The 10,353-nt window shown below is 40.5% G+C and overlaps 1 pseudogene; it reads right to left on the reverse strand.

Annotated features, from left to right (window-relative positions):
- Positions 1–757: 757 nt before the first annotated feature.
- Positions 758–2,533, reverse strand: LOC135328461 (tigger transposable element-derived protein 1-like; annotated as a pseudogene).
- Positions 2,534–10,353: the final 7,820 nt, after the last annotated feature.

Below are 10,353 nucleotides of genomic sequence, written 5' to 3' on the forward strand. Positions count from 1 at the left end.
AAATAGTAAGTCTGAACAGCCCTGTGTATGTTAACATTATACACTTTTGTAGTCTTGTTGAGTTCAGTGGGATTTGTGCAGTTTGTAAAGTTAAGTATATACTTCAGTGATTACAGGATCACAGTTTAAAGCAGCTTCTGCCAGTATAGCACAAAAGAAGATAGGACATTAAAAGAAAGTAAGTCCATCATTATTTTTCCATTCTTTTATTTATATGGCATGTGCTTAAATTCCAGATAGGCACTTAATGATTAGAAGTCAGTAACACTATGGCTTATCTCATTTAGATGTAAATCTGTCATATAATTATTATATGTTCTCGTATGTCAGGTAAGGTTTCTTCCTACTCCATGGTAGATTTAAAAACTATGCATTTTGCATATGCTTTAAATGCATATGTTTTAAATGCATACATTTTAATGCATATGTTTTAAAAACTACAGCATTTTATGCTGTAATTGCACACTTTCACTCTATTACCACCCAGTCAGGCTCCTTGACTGTTCTTATTACAGGTAGAGTGCTACCTTGAAATGGATATTCAATACAGGCATACCTCGGAAATATTGCAGGTTTGGTTCCAGACCACAGCAATAAAGCGAGTATCGCAATAAAGCGAGTCATAAAAACTTTTTGGTTTCCCAGTGCATATAAAAGTTATGTTTACACTAAAGTAGTCTATTAAGTGTGCAACAGCATTATGTCTAAAAAACAGTGTACATACCTTAATTAAAAAATACTTTGTTGCTAAAAAATGCTAATCATCATCTGAGCCTTCAGCGAGTCATAATCTCTTTGCTCATGGAGGGTCTTGCCTCACTGTTGATGGCTGCTGATTAATCAGGGTGGTGGTTGCTGAAGGCTGGGGTGGCTGTGGCAATTTCTTAAAATAAGACAACAATGAAGTTTGCTGCATCGATTGACTCTCCCTTTCACAACGGATTTCTCTGTACCATGTGTTGTTGTTGGATAGCATTTTACCCACAATAGAACTTATTTCAAAGTTGGAGTCAATCCTCTCAAACCCTGCCACTGCTTTACCAATTAAGTTTATGTAATATTCTAAATCTTTTGTTGTCATTTCAACAATGTTCACAGCATCTTCACCAGGAGTAGAGTCTATCTCAAGAAACCACTTTCTTTGCTCATCCATAAGAAACAACTCCTCATCCATTAAAGTTTTATCAAGAGATTGCAGCAATTCAGTCACATCTTCAGGCTACACCTCTAATTCTAGTTCTCTTGCTATTTCCACCACATCTGCAGTTACTTCCTCCACTGAAGTCTCTAACCCCTCGAAGTCATCCATGAGGGTTGGAATCAGCTTCTCCCAAACTCCTGTTAATGTCGATATTTTGACCTCCTCCCATGAATCACGAATGTTCTTAATGGCATCTAGAATGGTGAATCCGTTCCAGAAGATTTTCAGTTTACTTTGCCCAGATCCATCAGAGGAATCACTGTCTATGGCAGCTATAGCCTTACAAAATGTATTTCTTAAATAATAAGACTTGAAAGTTGAAATTACTCCTTGATCCATGGGCTGCAGAATGGCTGTTGTGTTAGCAGGCATGAAAACAACATTAATCTTGCTGTACATCTCCATCAGAGCTCTTGAGTGACCAGGTGCATTGTCAGTGAGCAATAATATTTTGAAAGGAATCTTTTTTTCTGAGCAGTAGGTCTCAACAGTGGGCTTAAAATATTCAGTAAACCATGTTGTAAACAGATGTGCTGTCATCTAGGCTTTGTTGTTCCATTTATAGTGCACAGGCAGAGTAAATTTAGCATAATTCTTAAGGGCCCTAGGATTTTTGGAATGGTAAATGAGCATTGACTTCAACTTAAAGTCACCAGCTGCATTAGTCCCTAACAAGAGAGTCAGCCTGTCCTTTGAAGCTTTGAAGCCAGACATTGACTTCTCTCTAGCTATGAAAGCCCTAGATGGCATCTTCCATGATAAGGCTGTTTTGCCTACATTGAAAATCTGTTGTTTAGTGTAGCCACCTTCGTCAATTATCTTAGCGAGATCTTCTGGATAACTTGCTGCAGCTTCTACATCAGCACTTGCTGCTTCACCTTGCACTTCCATGTTATGGAGATGGCTTCTTTCCTTAAACCTCATGAACCAACCTCTGCTAGCTTCAGACTTTTCTTCTGCAGCTTCCTCACCTCTCTCAGCCTTCACAGAATTGAAGAGAGCTAGGGCCTTGCTCTGGATTAGGCTTTGGCTTAAGGGAATGTTGTGGCTGGTTTGATCTTCTGTCCAGACCACTAAGACTTTCTCCATATCAGCAATATGGCTGTTTCGCTTTCTTATCATTTGTGTGTTCCCTGGAGTACCACTTTTAAATTCCTCCAAGAACTTTTCCTTTGCAATCACAACTTGGCTAACTGTTTGGCACAAGAAGCCTGGCTTTCGGCCTATCTTGGCTTTCGGCATGCCCTCCTCACTAAGCCTAATCATTTCTAGCTTTTGATTTAAAGTGAGAGATGTGTGACTCTTCTTTTCACTTGAACACTTAGAGGCCATTGTAGGGTTATTAATTGGCCTAATTTCAATATTGTTGTGTCTGAGGGAGTAGGGAGGCCTGAGGAGATGGAGAGTGATGTGGGAACGGCTGGTCGGTGAAGCAGTCAGAACACACACATTTATCGATTAAGCTCACCGTCTCATATGGGCACGGTTCATGGCACCCCAAAACAATTGCAGTAGTAGCATCAAAGATCACTGATCACAGATCACCATAGCAGACGTAATAATAATGAAAAAGTCTGAAATATTGCAAGGATTACCAAAATGTGACACAGAGACATGAAGTGAGCACGTACTGTTGGAAAAATGGTGCTGACAGACTTACTTGATGCAGGGTTGCCACAAACCTTCAATTTGTAAAGACCTTAATATATGCAAAGCACAATGAAGTGAAGCGTAATAAAAGGAGGTATGCCTGTATTCAATTTATTGCTTTGAAACATAAGCTGTTTAACTCTCTTGCCTGTTTTCTACTTAAAGTCCTCCAACTTACTAAGACTGGAGAACTAGATGCAGGCGTGGCATGAAAAGAGCTAAACCCAGATCAAGATGCAGCCTGCCTGGGAAGTGCTACAAAAACGTGCAGTAAGCTCACTAGCACTTCTTCAGAACTCAAAATGGTACATAATTTTGATGAGTAAGCCATTCTGATATGTGGCACGAATAATACTGAAAATTACTCTGAGACAGGGCAAAGTGTTCATTTACAGGAATGCTTCCTGTTGCTCAAATTGTAATCATATGGATTTTAAAATGAGGGTAGGGTATTTCTACTATTCAAAATTTTTTGCTTCTCCTGCAATTGAGATTTTAAAGTGAGTTGATGTGATTCTTCAGATACTTTGAAAATAGTACATTTGTAGATACAGCACATTTCAAAAATAAATTTATGGACAAGGTAGCAGAAATACAATCCTGAAGAACTGCTAGAAGTCTAAAGATTTCCTCAGTCCCTCCACATATAGTGAGGGCCCTGTGACTATTTGCCACTCTTGTGTACTCCCCTCCCTTTAATATGTTGACAGTCAGCAGAAATGATATGAGTGGAAGTCAGCACAAAGTGATGTAAAGGAACCTGCTCTTGTCGTAATTTAAACTCCCATTTTCCTGAAAATGAAAACAGTAGCTTCACTGGTCATAATATAGACCAAAGGCCTTCATTTGCCAATTCAGAGTTTAGGACCAGGACTGTTTTTAACACGTTAGATAGATTGATATATTACAGAGGAGTAATGATTTACTGTTACAGTTTAAATATTTTAACAGTACCATCAGCTGTGAGCTTGCAACTGACCACATGAGATCATTGCTATCATAACATTTGGCCAATTTTGGCAAATTCTCTTCTCATTTTAAAAGGTCAAATAATGATTAAAGTAAAGCTATGTCCCAAAGTTCTTCAAACAACTTTTTAAATAGGATTTTTCCACAAGTATTTCTTTAAAAATGCAAATAAAATTAGGTTTCTAGCAGGATTGCTTTAGGCCTTCAAAGATCTATGCAGAACAAAGAAAACCTACTTTTTGAAAGGATTAATATATCAGGAAAGGAATTTCTATTCTTGTTTTTAATCACTTTCAAAAATTATACAAGCCTGTAAAACCATATTCTGAAACTGTCACCTCTATCAGATTTTACCCAGTATTTGACATTGACACAGTTTTCACAACTTTTCAAAAATGGAAATACTGAACCTCTGAAAAAGAAAAAAAAAATGGCTCAAGCATAACCTGCTGAAGACAGAAGCACAGGAGTACACTAACAACAAAGAATAAAACACACTGAACTAAGCCTTATTTGAACCCTAAGTAGGACAACGTCCTTTTGATTGTCAAAAAAGTGGTTAGCCCAGGGGCTTAATATCCTCTCCTGATAATCAGCAAGATAAATAGCAAGAAACATTTTCTGCTGTCTCCAGATTCCTAGAAGAATGTGCCTATTCCTTTCATAGGCGTTTTCAGCCATGATGTGGAAATGCATGACCTTTTTTGACCCTACGTACAATTCTTGGCCAAGAACTATTAAAACCTCCAGGCAGCACAAAATGCTCAGTAGCCCATCTCTTGAACAGAAACAGCTTTTGATAGCACTTCACATGAGAAGCCTGAAACTTACATTAATTCCCTTTATATTTTTAAGTCCAAACAACTTTTTCCTGAAGTATCCCCACAGCCTGGCAGAAAGACTCTCTCTGTCAGCTGTCATCATAGCAGTGTTCATCACGTTGGATTCTTCAGTTTACTAAGCCTGGAGTAAAGAGGATTTAAAGGTGTCCAAAGGACTAGGCTAAGGGGACTCTCTGGCTCCATTCCAGGCACTCCAAGGGCTGCCCTTCTTCCAGGAGCTACCCGAGGTCAAAGTAAGCCCCAACACAAGCTGGGATTCTTCCATAAAAACTGACAACTACAGAGCACTCAACCAGTCACCAATCAGGGAGCAAATGACACTCTTGGTTTAGCCTTCCTTCCCCAAACTAATCTTGACAAATCCCTGTGGCAGGGACAGCAAGGAGAGACAGCTATGAAGAGGCCTTTAAGGCATCTTAGGACTCCTTCATGCCAAAGGAACACATATAGCACATTGAGTAAAGTTACTTTATGCCATTTTAGCATGAACTAGGGCTCTGTCACTAGGAAGATGTGGAATTGTATCCAAAAGGTTAACGGAGCAAAAACATTCTTTTTTTAGTTGCCACTTGTTTTCCTGACAAGAGGTGACCAAGAAAAAGGCTCAAAGTTCACAGCAGATAACATCTGAACATAAATTCCGGTGCAACAATACAACTAAAAGGTCTAAGGGAATCTTTGTTCGTACATATAGAGGATTGCCCTCAGCTACCTGCTCTGACTGCGCCTTCTTTGAGCAGGACATTGTGACATTGTTCTAGATGAGCTCTGAAGGTCCCTTCCAAAGTACATGGTTCTGTAATTTTATGAATATCAATCAGTATGATGGCATTACTACTCCTGAGCTCATGTTTGGTAATGTAATTCACAGAAAATGTATACATTTCAGAATTTGTATTTTAAAATCTGAAAGAGTTTGGGAAAGAGTTGCAAGCTTGGGCAGGAGTCTGGAAGGCCTATCTTACATTGTGCTTTTTATTTTTCCAATGTACTTCAGAGGCAAAGATAAGAGTTGACTTGTTTATACTCTCTGTGTATTTGCACAGGAGAGATTTGGATAGTAAAGGACTCTTAGCCTAGTAGTGAAAAGAATAACCATTATAAGTTGAAGATTTTTTTTTCAGTAATTAATGTATTTGATGAAAACTAGTATTTTAGAAGAACAAAGACAATTACTAGTTCTGATACAAAGTGGCAAATGTATCTGAAAGGGAAAGCAAGAAAGAAGATCAATAGGAAGGAGGAGACTTTTTTAAGATGTAAGACTTTATCATTTCAACATTTGCTAAATTTATTTCAGAATTGCCTAAATATTTTCCTTAAGGTATTTTTAAAATGAAGGTTTTGACCTTTCCTTTCCAAGTAATAGTTCTAATTAGAAATCAAAAACTGTTTTAAAAGAAAAAAGTTTAGGGGTCTACATAGCCTGCTGAAGATTTTTCTCCTGTATAGCTTTAACAAGTCATTGCGCGTTAACCCAAAAATACTGAATTTTTTTTTCTTTTTTGAAAAGAAAAAGCAATCTATTTTTTCCCAACATGAGTTGATTTCCTTCTTCCAAATTTTATGCGGAGTTACTGGTACATTCATGGGTTGTTGGATGGGTTGTTATCCTCTGTCTATCAAAACAAGAACTCCACCACTCACCCAGCTCAAGTAAAGAGATCTAGTGGCTGAAAAAGACCAAACAAGATAAATGAGAATAGAAACAAGGTGCAGATATTCAAGTATAACAATATTCAATTTTTAGAATATCTTACCAAAGCATGTGGTGTTTTCTATGCAATCGAGATCTTATATATTTCTTTAAAAATAGGTTCTAAGTCAGCTAAAGTTATGGTCTATGTATGGAGGAGCTCAGGCCAAATGATACTGTTTTCCTCTGGCTTTAAAAATCAATGAATTTGGCCAATAAAATTCAGTGCCAAAAGATTCTCGGCACTTGGCCACTAGTCCTGAATTACTCAGTGTAAGAGTAAGCGCTTCTTTGTTGATTTTCAGACCCCAGATTGACCTTGTCAGAATCTAATCTCAATCTTTTATTTCCATAGAAGAATGAAAATGGAAAAAAGTGGAGATGATAGGGAATCACCTAGGAGTACAGAAGGGTTTATTCTGTGACTAAGCATCAGATTAGTAGCAATCATTATCATTTACTATGGACTAGTCCTGCAAAGACTGGACAATCCATGCAGGATGGAGACATTGGTTCCTAACAGAGATTTCACACCGTACCATCATTTGTTAATTCAAAAGTGACTAACATTTCCATTGCACCACAGGACTTCACCGTATTTTACTACAGACATTTATATTCATTTAGCTCTTTTCATTATTGTGGCTGTGTAATGTATACTTTTGAGTATATGAATCGCAGCTATAATGGGACATAAAGGAAACAGAATATACTCCTGTGATAATATATTGAAAGCTTAATTTCAGTTTAATATGCTCTAAAATCAGACAATAATTATAGATACAAATCATTTAATTAAGCTGATTACTCTGGCTGTGTCCATTCTGCCTCTGTTAACAGCACCCAGATGTATTTATCATTTCCCAGACCCAGGCCCCTGCCCTGGCCTTGGAGGAGCACATCACTATGTCCAGCCCATGCTTTGGCAGGAGTTCCAGTAACTATCCCACACATCTTTGCAATCCACAACCACAAGCTTTACACTGCATACAGTTCAGTACACTCACTTGCCTCAGTTACCTCCTGTGATCACCCCAGAGTACTCTAGATAATGGATAGCACCTTTTGATGTCCTTCAGGCTCCATCCTGCAACTGAGAGGCAGCCAGCCCACTGCAGGGCCATCCTCCTCCTCTGTCAGATGGCTAGTCAAACCAAGGGGGTCTAGCATGCCTCACCTGATTAGCTATGGGAGAAGACCAGGCTGCCTCTGACTACAAACCAGGCTCCAGCTATAGTCCAAAACCATCTCACTTTTGTAAAGTGCCAGGTATGGACAAGAGATGCTAACGCCAACCACAGAGCACTCCAGACCTCCCACAGCCAGCAGTATCTGTCAGCTATTCCAATGCCTGGATGAGGAAGGAGAGTGCGTATGCACAACACTAATCTAGTGTTAAACATGTTCCTCTCTGCAGATAAATGGAGAAATCTACTTTTTATTTTTCCTGATACAAATGTATACACATAATCAAGTTAACAAGCTAATATAATATGCAAGTACAAGATATCTGTGAAGAAATCCTCCATGTTCTTTCACTGTCAAGTGGCTCATGTGCCATGACCAATTATACTAATCAAGTTCACCCTGTTCTGTCCAGGTAGTCTGCCCTTTTGTCAGCATACTTAGGGTGGCACTCTCTTCCTGACAGCAGAAAGAGCCATTTAAGATGTCAAGTTACTTACCTGCCCTCCAGATTATACTATGCCTGAACTATGGATCATATGGACCTAACTAGTCCATCAGGGTCCACATGGGGAGTTACAAACACCACTCTCTTCCCAAACTTCCTTCTCCTCAGTGATCCACATTTATGTGCCATACTAATGGAGTGCTCCACCAAGGGCCTGAGAGCTTGGGGAGCCAGGAGACAGATGGCACATGGCCCCTATCCAAACCTGGGAGGTAACCCTGCTGTTCTTCCTTGCCTGAGATCATTTCCACAGAAAGAAGTCAGCAGTCACTAAGCTTGTCCTGCTGTTCCAGTGGGTGACCAAGAAACCTCTTCCTTCTTCCTAGAGTGTCTGTTATTTGCTTGTATGTACAGCCAGACCCTGTTTTGCTAGTGAACTATCAATGAGGACATGAAGCAACTAAAATGTGACCAGATCCAGTAGTAGAAACTTCCCAGAGAGGATAACTGGCAGAGGATGCTAACTTGTGCCTCAACAAGCCCGTAGTTCAAGCAGGAAACAAAAGACAGGGGAGATGCCTCAGAGGATTTCTGACTAGGATGGGGAGTGCCTGATCACTACCAGAATCATAACAGAGTCCTGCCAGGTAGTTATTTACCAGATGGAATGGTGTGTTTGCATTCAGTAATTACGCAATTTGAAATGCTGCCATGGCAGCTAATCCAAGCTGGCATAGAAGAGGAAAGGAAGGTTGTGTGCACAAGTCACCTGCAGGTGCCTGGGAAGCTTTGCGTCCCTTTGGAGAGGAATGCTTTACTAGTACTGCAGTCACCCGCAGTGGTGACCTGGCTGTGGCTACCAGATGGAGGTGCCAGCCAGCCTGCTACCCCACCATGGCCTACTCCCAACGCAGCGAATGACTCCTTCCCTGACCAGTCCAGAATTCCCCTTTGTCTGGGAGAAGGGGAGAGCAGAAGGATGGGGAATGGGTGAGTTGTTTCCAAAAGGTTCCCTTCCCCTCCAGAGCATTATGTCCTGTTTCTGACCATATCTTTGTTGCTGTAACAATCATTACCAAACAACTCAAATCTAAGCAGAGCTGCCTGCTGTCAGCTACACAACCCTTCCTCCCCATCCCCAAAACTTTAATAGCCACATAAAAACAATTGCCACAACATTCCTCTCTGGATGTCTAGCTGGCCCAGATGTCCTGGTCTCAGCTCATTAGGAAGGGGAAAGGAGGAGGAAGCAGCTGCAGATGAGTCTCCTGGATTTTGGAGACTTGTCTTTCTGTCCCCAAAGGTTAGTGTCACAGATGTGAGTATACCTTCTTTGAATTTACAGCGTCACTCTTCTTTGCTTTGTGAATAGCCAGCGCAGGGCACCTTTGCCACGTTCAGAATATCCTGCTGTCAGACAGCCTCTTTGTCAGAGGAGTGATGAATCCTTGCTCATCTCTATCTATGCTGATGAGTGTCTCATCTCTTCTACACCTGGGTTGCTCCTTAGTGCTTAGGTGCTTTTGTGGTGCCAGATAAGGGGGACCAAGAAATAAGAGAGCAGCTCTCCAGAAGTAGCTTTTTACAGTGTGCACCTGAGGTTGGTCAATGTGTGCAAGGTGTGAGGACTTGGTGGGCTGCAAGGAGCCATCAAGATTTGGAAGACTTGCAAGTGAGCTGGGATGCACCACTGTTATGTTGCCCCATTTGTACTGAACACTGGGATACAACTGCGTGAGGTGCAGCCCCTCTACATGCACAGGTTGCCTTAGGAAGGGAATGCAGGATGCACCCCAGGTTGGAGTTTCACCACACGTTGGCATCTCGGCAATACAGATTATTGGTGATCTAGGACTTCCAAATGAAATCCAGAATGCTGCAATATGGCAGCAGAAATGAACTCTGAAAAACCATTGCTGTTAAAAACATCATTGGAAGTAGGTTGGCCACAGAGTTGCTTGTCTGTCACTTGCCACTTGCCTGTTGACCCCTGAACAAACTATATATTAGATTCCGGATGTGAACTGGGAACTAGGAAGCTAACAGGCCTGACACTGAGAAATGACAGCTTATTTTGCATGTCCCGTCCCCATTCCTCAGCATGCAAATTGTTTGTACTTGCCAGCAAGAACTGACAAAGGGACGTGAAATGAATGAGGTGAAATAACACAGGAAATTACAGCAGAAGGCTGTTCAGTGATGGTCGGAGTTAGAAAGACTTTCAGAAAAAGTGCGTTGTGCTTGAAGAGAGCCATGTTAATTCCATGTTTGTACGATGGGCAAAGCTGTAGAAGAGCTTCAGATGAAAACAAACCTCTAAGCCATGCTGATGTTATATATACAAGCTATCAAAAATATAACT

This window comes from Dromaius novaehollandiae, chromosome 5 (genome assembly GCF_036370855.1).
Source record: "Dromaius novaehollandiae isolate bDroNov1 chromosome 5, bDroNov1.hap1, whole genome shotgun sequence".
In the NCBI taxonomy this organism is placed as follows: Eukaryota; Metazoa; Chordata; class Aves; order Casuariiformes; family Dromaiidae; genus Dromaius; species Dromaius novaehollandiae.